General features: G+C 45.2%; 1 long non-coding RNA gene across 1 annotated transcript; it reads left to right on the top strand.

The window, feature by feature from the left end:
• Positions 1-6,673: 6,673 nt before the first annotated feature.
• Positions 6,674-21,344, top strand: LOC308571403. Its single transcript, XR_014001389.1, has 4 exons — positions 6,674-6,964; positions 13,600-13,842; positions 17,814-19,851; positions 19,892-21,344. It is a non-coding gene; the product is annotated as an uncharacterized lncRNA (long non-coding RNA).
• The last annotated feature ends 2,500 nt before the right edge of the window (positions 21,345-23,844 follow it).

Genomic DNA, 23,844 nt, shown 5'->3' with positions numbered 1-23,844 from the left:
AAAATTTATATACTGCTTGATTGAAAGTGGGGGGCAAGACCTCAAGGCGAATTACAAAATAATAAAACAAGTTTCCAACAACAATTAAAAACCTTCAGAAATAATTAAAATTGACGATAAGCTAGAGGTGCATAAAATCATGCGTAAGTGTGTAAAATAATTCACGGTGTAGAGAAAATGGATGGAAGTTTTTTTTATCTCTGGTCACACCCATGTCCTAAGTTTAAAGCACCCAGCTCCTGCAAAGAATCATGGGAGTTGTGGATTACCCTTCACAGGACCACAATTCCCCGTACCCTTAACAAACTACAGTTCCCAGGATGCTTTGGGGGGGGAGCTATGCGTTTTAATGCGCTTTAGGATATGACTCTTCATTAGAAGACGCCCAAGAGTTCCCAAGAGAAAGCACACAGCAGCGCACAGATTAAGAACGATGCAATTTGCTACCACAAGTGGTGATGATTACAGACAGTGGATCTCCCATGATTTCAGAAGGGACGCTTTCCGCCCCAGCTGGAGATGGCAAGGACTGAAACAGGGATCTTCTGAGACCCGCTCTAGCACTGGGCTGTAGCTCTTGCCCCATCCCATGAGCTGGTAGCAAGGATGGGAGCACAAGAAGAAACCTCAATCAGAGTCAGAGCACTGGTCCATTCAGATCACCATTCTTGATAGGAGAGGCCAGGGATTTGAACCTGGGACATTCTCCATGCAAATCACATGCTCTGCTACTGAGATATGGCCTCTGCTACTCCAGGGCGAAGACAACACATCCTTTGCTGTGTGCCTATACGTGCATACGTGCGCCTGCGCCATTTAAATCGTTTAAACCTGGGATGGCCAACAGGTAGATCGCCGGATGCCTTCGGTAGATTGCGGGACCCCTCCCACCCACCCCCAAAAAAGCTCAACAACTTAGATTTCCCAGAAAAAGCTCAACAACTTTGGTCAATCCAGTGGGTAGATTACCGTCAGTTTTTTTTTTTATAGTGGGAGTAGATCACAGTCCAGCATCTTAAAAAGCAGAGACATAACCTTGCCAAGAAAGGTCTGTATAGTTAAAGCTATGGTTTTCCCAGTAGTGATGTATGGAAGTGAGAGCTGGACCATAAAGAAGGCTGATCACCGAAGAATTGATGCTTTTGAATTATGGTGCTGGAGGAGACTCTTGAGAGTCCCATGGACTGCAAGAAGATCAAGCCTCTCCATTCTGAAGGAAATCAGCCCTGAGTGCTCACTGGAAGGACAGATTGTGAAGCTGAGGCTCCAATACTTTGGCCACCTCATGAGAAGAGAAGACTCCCTGGAAAAGACCCTGATGTTGGGAAAGATGGAGGGCACAAGGGGAAGGGGACAACAGAGGACGAGATGGTTGGACGGTGTTCTCGAAGCTACCAGCATGAGTTTGACCAAACTGCAGGAGGCAGTGGAAGACAGAAGTGCCTGGCGTGCTCTGGTCCATGGGGTCACGAAGAGTCGGACACAACTAAACAACAACAGATCACAGTCTCTTGGAAGTTGGAGAAGCCTGGTTTAAACTAACACATCTTTGTGTTCATCTGCATGTCACTTGCATTATGTACACACACTCTGAACACATTAGTGTACATGCTAATTCCCTCTTAGGTAGCTTTTTTTCTATTTTAAAAAGTCACATATACAAAGAGGGGAGGGGGGAGAATGGTCTCAATCCACACGCAATGCGCCTGAAAATTTACCCCATTGGTTTGCCCAAACTGCAAGGACATAAGAGTAGCCTTGTTCAAAGATTTAAATTTACCATTTGGGAGATTGATTGGGTATCAGATTGGCTTTGGTTAGGGGACAGGTGTCCCTACCCCTCTGCAAAAGCAAAGTGTTTCACCTTTTTTTGAATACATTTTATTAGAGTTTATAAAGAGAGATACAAAATTTAATATTGAGTATCTTTTTTTGTCCAACAGTAATCTAAATACAGTGGTACCTCAGGTTAAGTACTTAATTTGTTCTGGAGGTCCGTTCTTTTTTTTTTTTTTTTATAAAATTTTTATTGGTTTTACAACATTTTTAAGAAAAACAGACAAACATTAAAAATGACAAACATACACGTATAGTTTCAAACATATTTTCATAAACCTCCTTTCTAGGACTTCCCCATACCCCCCCTCTCTGCATCCCAATGTCCATAATTCAACTAGCAACTCCCAGTTATTACTTTCCAGTCTCTATCATCTTAGTCCTCTCTTGCACTCTGACCTTATGTCCCTGTACCCCTTTGTTTCTGGAAACTACGACATTTTAACATTCATTAAGTTTATAGTAGTCCTTAAGATAGCTTTTAAATTTTCTCCATTCTTCTTCTACCGTCTCTTTTCGTTGGTCACGGATTCTGCCTGTCATCTCGGCCAATGTCATGTAGTCCATCACTTTCATCTGCCATTCTTCCAAAGTGGGTAGGTCCTGTGTCTTCCAATACTTTGCGATGAGTATTCTTGCTGCTGTTGTGGCATACATGAAAAAAGCTCTATCTTTCTTTGTCACCAATTGGCCGACAATGCCCAGGAGGAAGGCCTCTGGTTTTTTAGAAAAGGTACATTTAAGCACCTTTTTCATTTCATTATAGATCATTTCCCAGAAGGCCTTAATCTTCGGGCATGTCCACCAAAGGTGATAAAAAGTACCTTCAGTCTCTTTACACTTCCAGCATTTGTTATCGGGCAAATGATAGATTTTTGCCAGCTTGACTGGGGTCATGTACCACCTGTATACCATTTTCATAATGTTTTCCTTTAAGGCATTACATGCCGTAAATTTTATACCGGTGTTCCATAACCATTCCCAGTCAGCTGACATAATGTTATGTCCAACATCCTGAGCCCACTTAATCATAGCCGATTTAACTGTTTCATCCTGTGTGTTCCATTTCAACAACAAGTTGTACATTCTAGATAAATTCTTAGTATTGGGTTCTAACAATTCGGTTTCTAATTTTGATTTTTCCACCTGGAAGCCGACTTTCCTGTCCTGTTTAAAAAATTCCATTATTTGACGATATTGGAACCAATTTTCCACTTTATGCTTCAATTTCTCCTGACTTTGTAATTTAAACTTATCTCCATCCTGTTCTAAAATTTCCCAATACTTCGGCCATCCGACCTCCATATTGAGTTTCTTCACTGCATTAGCCTCCACTGGTGACACCCATCTAGGGGTTTTGTTTTCCAATAAATCTTTATATCTTATCCAAACATTAAACAATGCTTTTCTGACAATATGATTTTTGAAGACACTGTTAACTTTATCATACCAAAGATATGCATGCCAACCAAAAGCGTTATTGAAACCTTCCAGATCCAAGATGTCTGTATTCTCGAGGAGCATCCATTCTTTGAGCCAGCAAAAAGCTGCTGCCTCATAATACAATTTTAGGTCCGGCAGGGCAAAGCCCCCTCTTTCTTTAGCATCTGTCAATATTTTAAATTTAATTCGGGGCTTTTTGCCCTGCCAGACAAATTTCGAAATATCTTTGTGCCACCTCTTAAAACATTCCATCTTATCAATAATCTGCAAGGTCTGAAACAAAAATAGCATTCTAGGCAATACATTCATTTTAATTACTGCAATTCGGCCTAGCATTGACAGTTTCAAATTTGACTCTGGAGGTCCGTTCTTAACCTGAGACTGCTCTTAACCTGAGGCACCACTTTAGCTAATGGGGCCTCCCGCTGCTGCCGTGCCATCGGAGCACGATTTCTGTTCTCATCCTGAAGCAAAGTTTTTAACCCAAGGTAATATTTCTGGGTTAGCGGAGTCTGTAACCTGAAGCGTATGTAACCTGAGGTACCACTGTAGAATTAAAACACAGAGAAATGGGGGGAAAGAAAAAGGAGGACGAAGAGAAAAAGAGAAATGATACGAAGAAAGAGATAGAAAAGAACTTAAAAGAGAGAACAGAAAAGATAAAACACAGAAATTAAAGAACTTCTGATTCTTCATTTATCTGCTATATATCAACATTAGTCACTTCGTCCTCTCCAACATAACATCCAACAAAACCACTTTCCACAAACCAACCTTATCAGAGTGTTTTCGCCTTTTCAAGGAGAAATGTCTGTGGCGACCCTAAGTTAACATTCTTTGGAATGCCTGGCTTTTAATAATTATTTTAACCATGCAATGTCGTTTCATTCTGTCTTGTGTATGACCTTTGCTATGGCCTCCGCTACCCCAGAATAAATAGCATGCCTCTCTATCCATTGTCATTATTCATTGCCCACCCAAAATCCCAGGGGTGAGTGATAGCATTAAAACACCATGTTTAAAATAAAATAAAATAAAATAAAATAATAAAATAAAATAAAATAAAATAAAATAAAATAAAATAAAATCTGGAGCCTGGGGTTTACAGGCAGAGGCACCCCTGGGCCTCCTCCCACCCCACCCCCTGCCCTTGTGAGGACACAGCTTAACCCGCCCTGCCCTTCACCCCCCCCTTGGCTCCCCCTCCCCAGCTGCTGTTTCCTGTTTACCAGCTGAAGCGGGAGCCTTTCATCAGTGGGTTTCTGAGCTCACTTCCCCCCCAACAGGAAGCCCTGCAGGACACGGCTTCCCGCCACACCCCATCCCGCCACCCCGGGGTGGGGTAGAGGGCAGAGGAGCTCGGGGCGGGCGGGGAAGCGGACTTTAAAGGGCTGAGCCTCGCAGCCTTGCTTGCCATGCGGGAGCAGCTCCGCCAAAGGCTGGAGGAGGCAGGAAGGGTAAGAGGAGCTGGAGGGGAGGAGTGGGCTGGGGGGCTTTGCGGGTGGGCTGGGGGGGCTTGGACTGGCTGCTTTCCCCTCTTGCCCAGGACGTTGGGTGGGGGGGGGGGTCCCCTCCATGGTGCCTTCAGTTCTCTCTCTGCCTTCTCAGAAGTAAAACCTGTTGCTGTCCTCGAGGAAACTTCCTTTCCTAGTGGAATAGCTGCTCTAGTGTCAAGACAACCAAATGAATTGGACTCCTTGGCAGGTTTTGAATATGCATACACAGATTTATCCATGGTTAACATAGCAGACGGGATAATATAAGGATTTATACAGTTCTACAGTATGCAGAGAATAATAATGTGTTAAGAAATCAGAGTGAGGAGCTGAGGGAAGTGGGGGGGGGGAGGGTTTGATGTGGAGGTGAAAAAAAGGGGGAAATGATGAATATGATATGTTTTGATTTTTTTTTTTGTTAGAGCGTTTATTAATTTTCCAGTTTGTTTTGATATTTTGTTATATTGAAATTGTTCATAAAAAAAAAACTTTTAAAAAGAAAAAGGGACTCCAGGGTCGCAGCTTTGCAGCAGCACCTTATTACCTTAGTGGGGCTCGCTGCCAGGGAAAGCTTGCACGGCCTTTAAATCAGGGTTTCCCAAACTTGGGTCTCTCTCCAGTTGTTCTTGTTGTTTTGGATTGCAGTTCCTAGCATCCCCGACGACTGATACCGAACATGGAATTTCAAATTCTGCAAAAGGCTCCCCGAAGCCAGGTTGCTGGGTGAAAGCTGGAAGTCACATTTTTATTTTCATTTTCAAATGGTCAGGCATAATCCACTCCAGTTTTGGGCTTTGGGGTGTGGCTGTTCAGCCCTGTCCTACTGCACAGGAGCATAAGAAATTGCCTTATACAGTGGTACCTCAGGTTAAGTACTTAATTCATTCTGGAGGTCCGTACTTAACCTGAAACTGTTCTTAACCTGAAGCACCGCTTTAGCTAATGGGGCCTCCCGCTGCTACCGCGCCGCTGGAGCCCAATTTCTGTTCTCATCCTGAAGCAAAGTACTTAACCTGAAGCACTATTTTTGGGTTAACAGAGTCTGTAACCTGATGCGTATGTAACCTGAAGCATATGTAACCTGAGGTACCACTGTACTCATTCAAACCATGATTGGTCCACCTAACTCAGTATATGACCAATACATTCACTGCCAGCAGTTCTCCAGGAATTCAGGCAAGAATCTTTCTCACTGAGCTACAGCTTCAGAATAGAACTGCATCAGTGCTTTTGCTCTCTGCCATTTGAGCTCTGTGGGCATCAACCTTGACCTTGCCATTACTAGTGGGTGAAGGAGCTTTGCCAGCGAGTGGGCTTCCCCTTCCACTCTGGCTCCAGCTTTTCCCTTTGCTCTGGCAAATGCTGAAGCACAGAGCAGCTCTGTGCATGCCTTGCTGCTTGCACAGCTGAAAATAAGCCCTGGAATGGAAGCTTCTCATGCACTAGAAGCAGGCTGTAGTGTCTGGACACTTATGCCACAGGACTCTGTTGTCTGCCTCCCATGCAAGCACAATATATTATTTGCACAAATGTACTCAATACATTTATGTATTTTTTGGACTGCAATTCCTAGCATCCCCAACGACTGGTCCTGCTAGCCAGGGATAATGGGAGTTGTAGTTCAAAAAGCAACTGGAGACCCCAGTTTGGGAAACCCTGGACTAGATCCTTCTCCTTGCACACCAGACATTTAGAGCACATCTGTTGCCCATTTAGCTTCCCACCTACCCACCCCAAAGAATTCTGGGAGCTGTTGTTTGCTGGGGTTTCTGGGAAATGTAGCTCCGCAGTCCCCGGATTCTGTGGGGGAAGACGTGTGCTTGAAGTGTACGTTTCTGTTTACGGTGTGGGTGTAACAAGCTGCTCCTCAGTGCTGGGGGGTGGTCCTCCAGCAGTTTTGGGACTACAGTTCCTATCATCCCTAACCACTGGTCCTGCAAGCTAGGGATGATGGGAGTTGTAGTCCAAAAACAGCTGGAGACCCAAGTTTGGAAAACCCTGCTCTGCATTCGAATTGTGCTGCCCTTCCTTGCGACTCCCTTGAACTGCGATGTAAAGATTGGGAGCTGCAGTGATGATTGCCCCCTGTCTAGGACCTGAGCCATAGATGATGGCTAACGTTGCCACCTTTCGCCTCAGGCCTTGCTCCTGTGTCTCCGACGGCAGCCTGATGTACCAAAACCTATCAGGTATCGTTTCCCCCAATACTCTTCTCTTTACCCTGTGAAAAGGGTTGCTTGCTAAATTACTGTTGAAGGCACCAGACCTACTCTGCTGTGATGTCTGTTGTGCGATTTTGAGCCAATCGCAAACTTTCAGCCTAGTCCGCCTCACAGGGTTGTTGTGAGGATGGAATTGGTGGAGAGAGCCATGTATGCCCTGTTTAGGGAAGTTTTTTTAATATTGATGCTGTATTGTTTTTAACACTTGATTGGAAGCCACCCAGAGTGGCTGGGGAGACTCAGCCAGATGGGCAGGGTATAAATAATAAATTATTATTATTATAATTATAGTACGCCCCGCTCTCTGAGCTTGTTTAAGGAAGGCTGGGGTGTAGATGTAATATTCGATGGCTCGATGGACTTATTTTCAGACCATCTTCTGGGCTTACAAGCTAGCTGACATAGCATAAAAACACAATTCAAAAGAAAACTAGATGATTTCATTGTCAGCAGTACAAAAAAAAATCCAATTGAAAACGCAGGGCAGTTAACGAAATAAAACAGCAGTATAGATTCCGGCAGCTGAAAAATAATGTTCACATAAATTTACCTAAAAGAACACGCCACCCCCCATTTCCTTCCTGGTGTAGGAGATCTAAGAATTTACTAGATGCTGCAGATTTTGAAATATTTAAAAAGCATAAGTCTCGGAGACATATCTGGATGGACCCCTAAGCAACTAGATGGATCCCCCAAAACAGTGTGTTCTCTAATTGCTGGAGAAATGCAGACAGGTTTGCCAAATTCTGGTTGGGATAGTTCTGCCAGGTATTTCTCACGCAGCTTGCTCTATAGCAGCAGAGACGACTCATTTAGAAACCTGTTTCTTCAACATGGTAAATTGCCGAGCCACATTACAAAGAGAGAGAGAGAGAGAGAAAATCATCGGTTAACATCCAGCAATCGTTGTGCTGAGCACCCCACTTCCTCAAGAGCTAGGAAGTTCAAAGTCGGTTTCCTTGCAAGGGGAGAGTGCTGAATGCCTGTAGGGTTTTTGTGGTACATAGGTGAGGGAGCAGAGAATAGCAGCAGGCAGGCAGGCTGCCTTGGTCCTGACGCAGCATCAGTCCCTAAGTCGCCATCTAGCCAGTGTGATGTAGTGGTTAAGAGCGGTGGACTTGTAATCTGGTGAACCGGGTTCGCGTCTCCGCTCCTCCACATGCAGCTGCTGGGTGACCTTGGGCCAGTCACACTTCTCCGAAGTCTCTCAGCCCCACTCACCTCACCGAGTGTTTGTTGTGGGGGAGGAAGGGAAAGGAGAATGTTAGCCGCTTTGAGACTCCTTCGGATAGTGATAAAGCGGGATATCAAATCCAAACTCTTCTTCTTCTAGCTTCAAAACTCTTGTGCTCTTTCCCCTTTCCATCCCCAAATAATCAGTTCTGTTTCTCTTCTCCAAAATAAGTAGGGATGGGGACAGGGTGGATTTGATTTTAATCAAATCGATTTAAGTCACTAGTCAGTAAGACTTGATTTAAATCATTTCCCCCCCCCCAAAAAAAAAAGATTCATTCTTGTTGGTATAATCTTAATATTTCCAACCAGATGAAGGTTTCATTTTTGGAATAATAAATTTTCAGAGTAGTTTTTACTGATTTGGTTATACTATTAGAAAAACATAGATAATATGAAATTATTGTGAGGTTTAATAAGTTAACTGTTTATATTTGGACAGCTTTCCTGCTGTACTTTATTGGAAGGAGAAGAATAATCATTTCCTTAATAACAATTTAAACAATTTATTTAACTAAAACAATAACAATATAGCATATGTATCCATGTTTGTTAACTGATGTGGTTAAACTTTTTTTTAAAACAACAACAAAAAAACTTCGACTGAGTTTTAGCACACATGAAAAACTTAAAACCAATCCTTATTTCCTTTGGACTATAATGTAACCTAAATAGATAACTATCTTTAGAAAGCATTTTATTTTAAAAATCCAATTTAAATTTTAAAAAATCTGATTTAAATAAAAAAAATCCTGAATCTATTTCCCCCACTTTGTTTTACTTTTTAAAAAGCATCTGCCCCCCCCCCCGCATTCTATTTTCTTGCTCTGAATCACTCCCCTCCATGATCTATTATCCTCACAGAGGGAAATGATGTAAGAATGATACAGGTTCCTGTATAATTAAACTATTTGTGTGTGTGTTCTGTATTAATTACCCCTAGCAAGGCTAATACCAGGTTTAGGAGTGTAATTCATTTCAGGAAAATTGTGGGTGGGGTGGGAAGAGATTAATACCCCCTTCTCCAGTATCGCTGCTTTGATTGAAATAAGAAAAGTTTTGGTTTTTCCTTTTGAAGCTCCCATCAACCCCAGCAGGCAAGGCCGGGAATTATGGGAGTTGTAGTTCAGCCACACCTGGAGGGCCCGTTGTATCCCACACTTGTTAGAGCTCATCCTGGCTCCATTTCTTTTGGCCCTGTATCTCCGACTAATCTCTGCCTTGTGTACCATTTTATCATTTCCCTTCCTTTTGAGTGCAGGCCGCTCCATGTCTTACAACCTCCCAGTGCTGCGTTGCATGTCTCTGTTGACTGGGAGCAGGGGTGGGAAAGAGACCAACATGAGTAGCTGCCGCAAGACTGGGGCTGGTGCAAATGCTGTGGCCAAGATAAAATTCTAGTGGTGGTGGTGGTTTCTTCTTTAAACGGCATGGGAAGGGCCTTATAGATAGCTACTATTCACCTTATTATCTGCAACCAGCCAAGGAATAATTCCCAGTCTACTCACGGGCAACAAAAGTCAAGTGATCCCTTGCTGGAGCAGCTTAGTGTAGGAACCATAGAACTGCACCTGACTTCTTTGCATTGTTCACCTTCCTGTGCTCTCTTTAGGGTGTGGGTGGGTGTGGGTGTGGGTGTGAGAGAGAGAGAGTGTGTGTGTCTTCGTCTTTGGCGATCACTCGTAGCCAAGTAAGATTGTCTTCCATAAACACAGTTTTAACAATGAATCCGTAAGTGACTGTGGAGGCCAATTCTGGATCCACACGTCCTTCCACAGTGGGGACATTAGTTTCCGGGTGGGAGTTGATCACGGTGTGGATTTGCCAAGCGTGCCTTCCTCTTAGCACGTTTCTCCCTTGTGTCCTGAGTTCGAGTGTCTACAAAGCCCACGACACCTTTGGTAAAAGCTGTTCCCCAACTGGAGCACTCGCAAGCCAGTGTTTCCCAGTTGTCAGTGTTTATACTACTTTTTTTTTTTAGATTTGCCTTGAGACAGTCTTTAAACCTCTTTTGTTGACCACCAGCATTACGCTTTCATTAGCGGAGAACTTGTTCTTGGACTACAATTCCCATCATGCTGGCTGGGGCTAATGGGAGTTGGAGTCCAGCAACATGTGAAGGGCAATGCCCTCCCCATCCCTCATCCGTATCTGCCTAGTGTCTCCATCTCTGTCCAACCTTTCCTGTCTCTTCCTTGCTCTCTCTCACCTGCATCCTTAGCATCTCCTACATCAGGCATAGGCACACTCGGCCCTCCAGATGTTTTGGGACTACAACTCCCGTCATCCCTAGATAACAGGACCAGTGGTCAGGGATGATGGGAATTGTAGTCTCAAAACATCTGGAGGGCCGAGTGTGCCTATGCCTGTCCTAAGGTAAAGGTAAAGGGACCCCTGACCATTAGGTCCAGTTGTGGCCGACTCTGGGGTTGCGGCACTCATCTCGCTTTATTGGCCAAGGGAGCTGGAGTAGTTTTTCCGGGTCATGTGGCCAGCATGACTAAGCCGCTTCTGGCGAACCAGAGCAGCGCACGGAAATGCCGTTTACCTTCCTGCTGGAGTGGTACCTATTTATCTACGTGCACTTTGACGTGCTTTCTAACTGCTAGGTTGGCAGGAGCAGGGACCGAGGAACGGGAGCTCACCCCGTCGCAGGGATTCAAACTGCCGACCTTCTGATCGGCAAGGCCTAGGCTCTGTGGTTTGACCCACAGCGCCACCCACGTGCCTGCCCTAGATTCTAGCAAATACAGTATCTGGCAATAACTTCAAACCGGAGGGCTGGCTTGGAACACAATGATGGCGTGTCTTGTACAAATCCACACTGTGTGCATCAGTCTGTATTGATTTGAAATCGGCAGAGCAAACTAGCTTCTGGGGTCTGACGCAGAGGAGATGCTGAAGTCCTGTGACTGGGCCCCCTGACTTTCTCCTTTTCACTTTGAACTGATGTTGGGGAGCTTCCATTTTGATTGGAGCCACCCTTTTCACCCCTAAGTGGCTGTTAAACTTGCAGTAGAACTGGGGGAGGCATGCCCATATACCCACCCCCCAATCATTGGAGTTGTGCGGCTTGGGGGAGAGGGAGAGGGGATAGCTCAGCTGGTGAGAGCATGCTGCTGATAACTCCATGGTTGCAGGTTCGACTCCCGTATGGGACAGCGTCATATTCCTGCATTTCAGGGGCTTGGACTAGATGAATCTCAGGGTCCCTTCCAACTCTACAATTTCTGTGAAATGCAGTGGGGAAGGGTTGTCATCCATCCCACCCAATCACCCACCCCTGTCTTCCTTTTCCTGTTGGTCCTCACAGCACTTCGAGGTCAGGTCTGTTCTGCCCTTGGCCAGCCAAGCATGTGTGTTTAAGCAAATGGTGCTCTGTGGTTGAGGTTGGGGGAAGGAGGCAAATAACAATTGTTCAGGGCCCTGTTGCACAACCTGTGTTTGCAACACACAAACACACACACACACACACACACAGACATTTTGCTTACACCTTGTGTGCATTGCTAAAAATAAGCTGTGGGGAGCCGCAAAGCGTGGAGGAAGGGCAGGTTAGCACATCGCTATCTTCCCCATCTTCAACAATGGTTGTGTATGCGAGAGAAAGAGAAATTGAGAGACACAGAGAGAGGCAGACAGACAGCCAAAGTCTTCCATCTTGTCGCTAACCTCTGAATCGGAGAGTTGAAAGGGTGCGTTTGCAAGAAACCCAGAAGCAGGGTATGTCCCAACTGTCCAAAAAGCACATCTATCTGCCTTGCATGCAGAAAGCCTCGGGTTCAACCCCTGGTATCTCCAGGTAGGGCTGGGAGGGACCCATGTCTGAAACCTGCATTGCAGAGGGTTGACCAGATGACCCCCCGTGGTCCCTTCCAATTCTGCAGTTCTAGGATACCGAACTTGGGCCAATGTAGTGAATAGACTAGGATTAGTTCAGTCGTAGCGCTACAGTGCTTGGCGTTAATTTGCATTCTGTTTAGGGTTTCCCAAACTTGGGCCGCCAGCTGTTTTGGGACTACAACTCCTATCATCCCTAGTTATCAGGACCAATGATTGGGGATGATGGGATTTGTAGTCCCAAAACAGCTGGGGGCCCAAGTTTGGGAAACCCTGGTTTAGACCTTCTGCCTGCTTCCCCTCTACTGAAGTGTGTATGTTTGGCAACCTCAGGAAACACTCTCTTGGGCACCCCTTCTTCGTCACAAGCTGGAGCCCTGCAGCATATCGAAGGCACCACCTTGGCTCTCCCTGTTCTGTCCGTCCTCCATGCTATGCAAAATTTTATAAACCTCCTTTCTCCTCGGCCTGCCCAAACTTAAAAGTTCCAACCAGGATTGCTGCCATGGGCTTGCATCCAATTCCTGACCCACTTGGGCTGTGGGGCTGAACCCAGAGGGTCCCATGTGCAGGGTGAATGCCAGTGCAGATCCATGCCATGAGTACAGGGTTCCTAGCTCATTCGCATGCAGAAGACCCCCAGCTCAACTCCCTGGCAGTGTGGTATAGTGGGCAGAGCGTTTGGATTAGGACCACGGAGAACCAGAATCAGGCCCCCATTTGGCCGTCACTCTTGCTAGGTAGCCTTGGGCCTGATCCTGTCTCTCAGCCCGACTTCCCTCACAGGGTTGTTGTGAGGATTAAATGCAACAAAAGGGACATAGCTGTCAACGTTTCCCTTTTTTTAAGGGAAATTCCCTTATTCCGAATAGGATTCCTTGCAAGAAAAGGGAAAAGTTGACAGCTATGAAAAGGGATGGTGGTGGAAGAAGCGTGTATGCACCCTGACCTCCTCAGAGGAACATGGGGTAAAAGTAATAATAACAACAACAAATAAATCTCCAGTTAAGAGGGACAGATAGCAAGTGATGGGCAGAACTGTGCCCATAGAACTGAGCAATTGGAAGGGACCCTCAGGATCATCCAGTCCAACCCCCTGCAATACAGAAATCTTTTGTCCAAGATGGGGCTTGAACCCACAACCCTGAGATTAAGCTCTGCTTCAGAGTCTATCCTCCATGCCCATTGTCCATGCTGGCTGGTGCTGATGGGAGCTGGAGTCCATCAATGACCTTGGCTACCCTTGGTGTAGGCAATCCAAGACTTGGGACCCGTGTGCATAGAGCTATTATGCTTGCAAAGCATTTTCTTAAATGCGCCTGCGGTGCAGCATAGCGGCTGAGACCGAGCTGAGGAGACCTCATTTCAAATCTCACCTTTGCCGCGAGCTCACTAGAGGCAAGCCTTCGGATCTATTTGTGTACATGCGTAACTGTTTCTAATGCGGGACGGAAAGTGGTGGTTGTTTTTTTCAAACCAAACCTCGAATTTACATGCTAGCCAATGCAGCCTTTGCCTTTGCATTATAGGCGGAGGGCTGGGAGTGCAAGAATTTATTTCGGTGCTGCACCTCTAAGCTGAACAGCTCAGAAAGGATTTCCTAAATTGTGACAGCCGATCAGTTCCCAAGTGGGGTTTTTCGGCATCTTCATCTTCGCAAGGCTAACCTGCCAGAGATGATTTCGGGTTGGGGCTATCCTGCCTCCTAGCAGAGTTCTGGACTTAAGCCTGTCTCTTTGGGAGAGCACGTAACTTCCCTGTGATTGCGGGAGGTAAGCGTATTTGTTGTCGTATTTCTTGAACAGCAAAGTGCAGCATACAACTAGGGCTGTGACGTGCGGTTGGCTGATTTCACTGGTGTTATCAATGCAAAACATGTTTTTTGACCAAAGGGTTGCCCCCAATTAACCAGACGATAGATTTTTTTGTTCTGTTTCCCCCGCTAAAATTGTTTTACAGCGGTGCTTATTAAAAACTGCAGATGGCAGGAAACCTCTTTAAAAGGAAGCAATTTGTCCTTTCTGTGAAATCAGGGGAATATGTGGGAAATAAGCCACTGGAATCCTATAGCCACTTAACCTGGGAGTAAGCCCACTGAACTCAATGGAACTTGCTTCTGAGTAGATAAATCACAGATTGCACTGTCATTAAATACATACCGCACAATCCTATGCATGTTTACTCAGAATCCTGTTGAATTCAGCCAACTTATTCCTAGATTAAGTGTGTATTTGACCGCAGCCTTCAACTCCTAAAATTAATCAATTTTAATTTGTTTTAATTGGGTTTTAACCTGTAAACTGTTACATGGTAGAACCGGAGGGAGGGGGGATGACTCATTTTAAATACAATAAATACAGTGAATTTCTTGGACTGGAACATGACTTTACAGGAAATTCTTATGGTTGCAGGAAGACCTGCTTTGTAAAATCCTGGTGCTCCCCCCCTCCCCACATCCTTTTTCTGTTTAAAAATGGGATGTTTTGAGTTTTTATATCCTGGTCCCCTTTGGCAAAGTCCCAGCAAGGCTGGAATCCTTTCCCCCATCTGGCAGAAAGACAAAGTTTTTCTGCGTATGGCTATGAGGAAAACGACCCGTTAGCTTCTGCAAGAGAGAGACACTCTGCCCCTCCCTCGCAAGAAAATCCCTTATACAGTACAGTGGTACCTCAGGTTACATACGCTTCAGGTTACAGACTCCGCTAACGCAGAAATAATACCTTGGGTTAAGAACTTTGCTTCAGGATGGGAACAGAAATTGTGCAGCAGCGGCGCAGCGACAGCAGGAGGCCCCATTAGCTAAAGTGGTGCTTCAGGTTAAGAACAGTTTCAGGTTAAGAACAGACCTCCGGAACATATTAAGTACTTAACCTGAGGTACCACTGTACCAGCATCAACCTCTTTCCTACAGTACCATGAACTACAGAAATCTGGTCTGTTCCTTCTGTCTTAGGCTGCTACAGAAATCTGGTCTGTTCCTTCTGTCTTAGGCTGCTTCTAGACAACCTGGTTGTGTGTGTGTTTTGCAGGGGATGCCATTCTGATTTATTTGCAGCAAGGTCAGAGTGTTATCCCACCTTTTCCAGCGCATCTTCCCATCCTTTTGCTTATTGCAAAACCAATCTTTTGGGGTATTAGGTTTACTGAGCAAGACTCCCAAACAACTATAATTGCACAGCCTAAGATTGTCGGCATGTGGCTGAATCCCAGCCAGAAACAGCTCTTAAATTTCAAGAGAGCCACTAATATCTTTTTTTAAAAAACAAAAACCGCAAAGCTGTTACTATGGGCAAAACTCTTTGTTTTTATGCTAAGTTATTTTAGCCTCCTTTTTGGTTTCATGGTCCAATATGAATTGGCTTAATTTGATCTGCTTTTGTTTTTACTGTAATTTGAACTGGTTTATTTCTATTAAATATATTTAATAACTTTTTGAATCTTATTGAATACATATACAGTTTCATGTTCCTCTGGGCAGCAGAGCATTCTAGGGTGCAAGACCAGTTTCTTGCAGGGAAGAAATCTTCATGATTTTTTAAATCCTGTTGCTCCACAGATAGGCAGAGAACAATCTACTTCCTTAGCATTTAAGCACCAGCATCTTTAAAAAAAACCTGTTTAATTTTTGCCTGGGCATTTAACAGTTGTTAAAAAACCCCACAAACTTAATTGAAGCATGTTGTTCTTAATCTGACTTTTTAGGATCCTTTACTAATTTGTGTGGTTTATTTTTAAATGTTCATTAGCTTTGGTTATTTTGTTGTGATTTTATTCTGTGAACCGCCATGGGGTCTTATCATGAACAGTAAATAAATCTAATAAATAAGTCTAATAAATAATAATAATAATCGGGACTCAGCAGAACTCAGCTCCAGCACCTCTCAGGTGAGCTCCATTGCCGTCATAAGAGAACAAGGGAGGTGTTCATGGTGAGTTCTGGCACCTCTTTCTCTAGAAAAATAGCACTGATAATAGCAATAATAATGTTCTTTTAAGAAACCGTGACCTGCCTTGCAGCACCACACGCAAGAAGCATAATAAGCAATATATAGGCAAACAGAGCTGCAGCAGCACTCCTAGCGCACGATATTAAAAAATAAAGCAGAATCGCAGAACTGCTTTCTCTTTCTTCTTGCCAAATTTATAGCTCACAAACTTCCCTTCAGTTCCTCCACCTTGAAGGTAGATGGTGCTTCAGTTATCTTCCAAACTGGGTGTTGTTGTTTTTTGAAAAAAAAAAATCAAAAAACAAAAGCCTCGCCTGATATGCTCTTAGTAGCCCTAAAGGAAACACCTGGTGCTCGCAGCCATGTGCCAGGTTACACAGAGATCTAGAGATAGAGACAGTTTTGCATAACTGCACACTCTCTCTCGTACACACACCCTTTAAGATTTGAATTGCAGTGTGAGCCCTTCAGGAGATTTTGGATCAAGGAGGGTTTCGGCTGAAGACCTCTCAAACACATATTCTCCTCTCATTCCCTGCCTGGTCCATCTCCTTCGCCCAGAATCCTCTTGGAATAACAAAGTTGGCCCTCAGAGCCAAATTTAAATGCCTTTGTGGCGAAACGATCCGACCTCATACAGAAACCTTGCGGTTTCCCCCTCAGTGTTACCCATATTACATCTGTGCCAAGTTCATCACACTTCGCTGACCTTTGGTGAAGGCCTTCGGTGGAGAAAACCCAGCCGTCCTTTTAATAGAGGGACACTGTGAGGTTAGGCAACACGTGTGTGGTGGTCATCTGAATGAGTGGTTCGGATGAAGTCCAGAAGCGGCTTGACCCTGGTCAGCCAGTGACCCTCACGCCTGAGTGAGGATTTGAATCCGGGCCTCTCCAGTCCTAGGTCCAATACTGTAAGCCAAGACTGGCCCCAAATACCTGAAAGACCAACTCCCAATACAGACCCCCCTAAGGTGCTAAGATCGATAGAGGGGTTTCCCTTGGTTGTCCCACCACCCTCAGAAACTCGGGGTGGCAGCAGCAAGCCTGGGAGAGAGCCTTCTCTGTGGCAATCCTCCCAAAAGAGGTGTGCCTGGCTTCTCCACTGCACAACTTTTCAACAAATGATGAAGACACACCTCTTTAACCTGGCTTTAGATATTTAGGACCCACCTTATTTCTGTGATTGTAAATTGTTTTGAACTCTTTTAATACGGTGTTTTATTGGTTGTAACCTGCCCTGGGACCTTAGGGTGAAGAGCCGGTAACAACAACAACAACAACAACAACAACAACAACAACAACAACAACAACAACAACAACAGACCCTCCACATGCTCGAAACAAAAAAAAAAAAAATATTTCCAGTTGCACCTTAGAGACCAACTAAGTTAGTTATTGGTATGAGCTTTCGTGTGCATGCACACTTCTTCAGATACCTTCTTCAGATGCATGCACACAAAAGCTCATACCAATAACAAACTTAGTTGGTCTCTAAGGTGCTACTGGAAGGAATTTGTTTGTTTCGACTACGGCAGACCAACATGGCTACCTACCAGTAACTAGAGCTATGGAAGTCCCCACATGCTGTTGGACTCCCATCAGCCCCAGCCAGCATGGCCAACCATTAGGGACATGGGAGTTGTAGTCCAACAACGTTTGGAGGGCCACGGGATTGTTGGCATTTGAAGAGTGCTTGCCATTTTCTGCCTCTTCTGTTTTGCCCTTGCAGCTACTCTCTTGCAGCCCAGACTTTGCTAACCGTACTCAACTCTTCTCTTTTTATAAACCCCCTACAGATCATTACACTCGGACGGACATTTCTTCCCACCCACTGCACAAGGAAGGGAGTGTGCAAAACTCTTGCCCCCCTCTCTCCCAACCCTTGTACCAGTGCCAAATGTGTCCCCCCACTGGTACAGAGGATGGAAGGGAGGGTGGTGCAGAGACCCAGTCCTCTTTGGAGTCTTCCCTCCCCAACTCTGATGACAGCTCTAAGCCAGCATCTTCCAGCACCATCTTCCCTTCAACCAGCTCTGAAAGCCAGGCGGCCTCATCATCTCCCTGCGCTCACTCATAACCACTGGCTCTGCTGATGGCGTTCCCAACGTGTCATCCTCAGACATCTTTAGAGCCCATCAAGGCCCCCTGCCCTTCTCTTGGACAGTTGCCTATTTTGGTTTTTGGTTTTGCCTTCTGGATTTTTGTGGGGGAAAGGGGTATAGGAGCCTTGCCTATTTTTTATTTGCATTGGCACTTTTTCTTCTGTGAAATTTTGTGGTACCCATGACAGGTAATGCGATTTCCAAATGTGACCCCCTCCCCACTCTGAGCAAAAAATGATGATGATGATGATGATGATAATAATAATAATAATAATAATAATAATAATAATAATAATAGGGACCTTGCCTGCTAAGCCCAGCCTTAGCCAAAGGAAACCATCTCTTCCTAGCTTCACACAAATTCTTCTTCTGAGGGCCTTCTCGGTAGTGGCGCCCGCCCTGTGGAACGCCCTCCCTTCAGATGTGAAAGAAATAAGTAGCTGTCTTATCTTTAAAAGACATCTGAAGGCAGCCCTGTTTAGGGAAGTTTTTGATATTTAATGCTGTATTGTTTTTAACACTCAATTGGAAGCCATCCAGAGTGGCCGGGGGAACTCAGCCAGATGGGCAGGGTATAAATAAATTAACAACAACAACAACAACAACAACAACAACAACAACAACAACAATTAATAATATTATTATTGGCTGGCCAAATTAAAAATTGTTCTTGACATGATCGGAAGGATTGTCATTTTTTTGCAGACTGGTTTTGGGAGGGAGAAGTGGAGCGGCGCTGGGGACCCTAGCAGGATATGAAACACAATCACAGACCACATCTGGATCTCGCCATTTAAAGCGCTATGGTGCCACTTTTAGCCGTTATGGCTTCCCCCAAGGAATCCTGGGAACTATAGAGTGTTAAGCATGCTGAGAGCTATAAGAAGACTACTTTTTCTCTCAAAGAGGTACCATTTCTAGAGTGGCATAGCCATCAATCCCTCTTCCCAGGGAATGCTAGTAATAGTAGCTCTTTGAGGGGAATAGTGTGGCCTAGCAGCTCTCAGCAGCCTTAACAGATGACTGTTCCCAGAATCCTTTGGGGGGCAGCCATGATCGTTAAAAGAGGTATAACAGTGCGGATGCAACCGGGGTTAGAGAGAGGGCAGTGAGTAACTAGGAATGGGGCGACTGGAGAAGGTGTTTGTGACATCCTATTTTGTTAGTGGCTGCAAGTGTGCGGCAGGGTGGGAGAAGCGCGCTCTCTCTATGGGGGAAGCTGGAGGGGAAATGCAGCCAGGCATAAAACCAGGAGTGTGGGATGGGGAAAAGGGGACTGCAAGACAGCAAGGTAGAAGAGTCGTCCAAGACATTTCACCGCCTGAGGCGGAAAAACCGAACGGCGCCACCTACAAAGTCAAGGTGCCTAGTACTCAAGGCCAGCCAAGTCATTTTGGCGGCTGAGGCAGAAGACGTCACGCACGCCTCTCTGGCAGTAAAAAAACAACAATAAAATTAAATAAACAACAATTTTCTGCCCTTTCATGACACTCAAGTCTGCTTCTTGAGGAGAACCAGTGCTTTTTACCAAAAAATTTAAAACAATTAGGGGTAATCTCATTTTGACTCAAGAAAATCACCATTTTATAGTTCAAATCAGGAAAAATAAATACAGCAAATGGACAAAAGTACAAAGATTCACAAAAATTTTAGTGGTATGCGTACCCTTGTTTCCCCCCAGAAATAAAGCACCGAGGAGAACAGATGTAAAGGAGAGAGAGAGAGTGTGTGTGTGTGTGTGTGTGTGTGTGTGTGTGTGTGTGTGTGTGCAGGGAAAGAGAGAGGTTTTATTATGCAAACTCTGGATTAAGTGGGTTGGGGATACGCTTTTCTCTCTCGTTATTCTTAGGGCTCAAGGTCGCCCAGCTTGGCTTGGCCACGGATTCAGGACTACTTCACCACACAGAAAGACTTCTTCGCAAAATGCATCATTTTGGGTAGGGGTAGCTTATGCCGGATTGCACATCTCCCACAATCCATTGCCATTGGCCCTGCTTGTTGGGGCTGATGGGAGTTGAAGTCCAGCCAACACCTCGGAGGCCACAGCTTCCTCATCCCTGATTGGTGGAATTCAAGAAGCGGCGATGGCCACTGGCCTATGTGGCTTTAAAGGTGGTTTGGCAAATTCATGTAGGAAAAGGCTACTGGCAGCTCTTGGCCATGATGGCTAAATGTAGCCTCCATGTTTATAGAGGCAGTGTGGAGCTGAATCCCAGGGCATCGGGCCAGAGGAGTATTTATAATTTTATTTTTCGAACAGATTTTAGCCATCCTCCCATCTACACCAGCAGTGGGGCACCTGTGGCCTTCCAGGTGTTGTTGGACTTCCAACTTGCCTCAGCCGCAGCCAACCATCACCAGTCTTAAGGAATGATGGGAGTTGTTGCCTAGCAACCTTGGAGGGGGGGTCACACGGTCCCCACCCCTGCTCTATGAAAAACAAGTGGAGCAGACTGAAGAACAGCTTTAATATGAAAATGCCTGGTTAATTAAATAAAATCTGACCCGGCTCCGAAATGATTGTAGCGTTGGCGCCAGTCATACTCTTAGCGGACATCATTCTGCAAATGCTGGCAGGGCGATCACTCTCAAAAAGCAGAATAATATGCACGATTTGCCAGTCTCTTTGGCATGATCCTGTGCTTTGGGGGAAGTTTCCATCCTAATGGGACTGTGGTCCCAACTGGGGGATAAAAACTGCCACTGGGTTTCAATGGTCTCTGCATTTTGGCTCAAAGCATTGCAGTCTCCCCAAGTCCCTATGCATCTCTGAGGCCTGTTTACCTTTCCTTTCCATGCTGACAAACCCCTATGAAATCTTCCTAGCAGTCTCCATTTCCACTTCTCTAAATAGCAGCCCTGCTCCAAGCACATTGTGACTGTTCTAACTTAGGCTCCCTTGCTGCTTCTTGTTTTTTTTAGTCACAGTCATCCTCTGCTGCCAATGGGGATGGGCGAGGAATTGGGTTCAGTGCGCATTTAAAGGAAAAAGCCACAGATTCATACTTGCTGAAACAAAAACGTGAACCAAAATATAGTTCGCCTTCAAAATTCAGAGTTTGCTATTCAATAAATGCATAGAAAAACGAAGTGTGTGTTTGTGTTCATGTGAAAATGACATACAAAAATGCATTTTTTAAGTAAACTGTTTTGCAGAAATGTGTTATGTTAGGCAGAACAAAAATGTGGATATTAGGAGAAATTCACACCAGGAGGATTTAATTTTTTTAAAAAATAATGCAAAGTGATGTGGAAGTGGGGAAGACTTGAATTTAAAGATCGGAAAAATGAGAAACACAAAACAAAATTGTCAGCACGTTTAGCATCACTGGGTGACATAGAAGTTAGAGGCCCCTGTGCTCTAGGAAAACTTATATTAGTCTGTGGAGAGGCTATATTAACCATTAATGTATTAAGAATATGCTTGAAATGATACCACAAATTAAAGTCTTTTTTTGTGTGGAGATGTGTATAACTACAGACTTGTACCCAGTTATTGTCATTAAAAGTTTTATTATTTTGGAAAATAACATTTTTATTAATTAAAACCTTTGGTGGGGGAAATGTGCCATGTCACAGTTGGTGGCATAGTGGTGCGTTTTTGAATTTCAGGAGCTCATCCTGACAGCTCCTAGTGCGAGGCAGGCACCCCAAATCCGAAAATCCAGGTAGCTGTGTTGATTACCCACATCTGGAAGAGAAGTGCCATCTAGATGTTGAACTCCAGCTGCCTTCAGTGCCAGTGATCAGGGCTGATGGGAACTGTAGTCCAGCAGCACCAGGAGGGCACCATATTGGCGGCCTCCCGTACATAGCCCAACACCCACTGTGATTATTATCTGCAGGGCTGCAGTCCTATGCAGTTTCCTGGGTGTAAGCCGCACATCTCTCTGACTATGAAGATTTGGCTTATTGCAAGACACATTGAACTTTAAAGGAATATATTCAGCCAGCTAAAATTCAACATTTAGTATTTAATTTAGGATCGGGGGGCCAGTTACCCTCCCATTGTTGCTGGACTGCCACACTCATTATCCACTTCATTGGCCATGCCAGCTCCGGCTGATGAGATCGAGCCCAGCAGTTTGAGCCCCCCCCCCCCGTTTAATTAGAAATGCTAGCAATCTTGCAAATGAGCTGCGGGTGGCGCTGTGGTCTAAACCACTAAGCCTCTTGGGCTTGCCAATCAGGCCGGCGGTTTGAATCCCCACAACGGAATGAGCTCCCGTTGCTCTGTCCCAGCTCCTGCCAGCCTAGCAGTTTGAAAGCACGCCAGTGCAAGTAGATAAATAGGTACTGCTGTGGCGGGAAGCCAAGCGGCGTTTCCATGCACTCTGGTTTCTGTTACGGTGTTCTGTTGTGCCAGAAGCGGTTTAGTCATGCTGGCCACATGACCTGAAAAGCTGACTGCGGATAAAGATGAGCACCGCAACCCCAGAGTCGTCCACGACTGGACTTAACCGTCAGGGGTCCCTTTACCTTTAAGGTGAAGAAGGAACCCCTTTGAATAAAAGAAAAGAGCTATCCAACCTCTGCTTATCCCTGCCAGCCCAGCCCCACTTCCTGGATGCTAATCTGTCACAATCAATAATGAAACCTGAAAGTCTCATTATCAACTCATTCATTAGCCACAGAAAGGAGGAGGATACCTCAATTAAACTCCCGAGTTTTCCTGCTATGAAAAGAAGACCTCTTTTGGGCAACCCTCTACATGACACTACTAGAAAGCTAGGGAAAGCCTACACCTGCTTTTACACAGGTGTTAAAGGGGAGAACACTTGCCCTGCCCCCCTTTTATCGCATCTGATCGCCCAGATCTTGCTTTGGCAGGTCACAGCAGATGTACACACACACCCCTCCCCAGGACTGTGTTTCAATTTGGGGCCTCAGAAACGGAAAAATGCCACAGTGCCATAGAGGGAGCACAATGTTAATTCCTCCTCCTCTTCAGCTTAATGTCTGGGCCTCATGCCCACTGAGACATTCCCAGCACCTGCCAGATTGTACAGCGGTACCTCGGATTATGAACTTAATTAGTTCCAGAGGTCTGTTCTTAACCTGAAACTGTTCTTAACCTGAAGCACCACTTTAGCTAATGGGGCCTCCTGCTGCTGCCGCGCCGCCGGAGCACAATTTGTTCTCATCCTGAAGCAAAGTTCTTAACCTGAAGCACTATTTCTGGGTTAGCGGAGTGTGTAACCTGAAGCGTATGTAACCTGAAGCGTATGTAACCCGAGGTACCACTGTATATGGATAGGTTGTGCAGGGGTGGGGTGGGGATGCATGCACTCTGTACACGCACAGGAGCACATTGATGCTGTGTTATTCACTCATGTTTTTCCAGTCCTGGCACTAAGCTCACAGGTCCCAAAGTAAAGAGCTCAGCTAAACTGCAGGTGGGCTTTTGCCCTTGCAAACAAACGGGCACCCTTTTTTCATGTCTGTCATTTTGCTTTGGTCTCTTGTAATGTGCTGTCACCCAGTGGCCTTCCTGGCAAATTGCACCAGGTAATTCAGAGGTGGATCACAACATAACCTTTCCTTGCCTCTCATTCTGTCCTGCTGACCGTTGCTTGGTAAGCGCCACAGTTACTTTCCATAAGCAGACCTTTCTCCTTTCCCCAGGCCAGCTCCGTTAGGACTATTGCTCACTTGCTAGCCTCAATATTACCTTGGATGGAGATGGAATGGTCTTGATCTATGTAGCTAGGAGGGAATGGCTGAC

The sequence above is a fragment of the Podarcis bocagei genome (assembly GCF_964188305.1).
Source record: "Podarcis bocagei genome assembly, chromosome: 13".
Lineage (NCBI taxonomy): Eukaryota > Metazoa > Chordata > Lepidosauria > Squamata > Lacertidae > Podarcis > Podarcis bocagei.
This window is presented reverse-complemented; position numbering and strand designations above follow the sequence as displayed.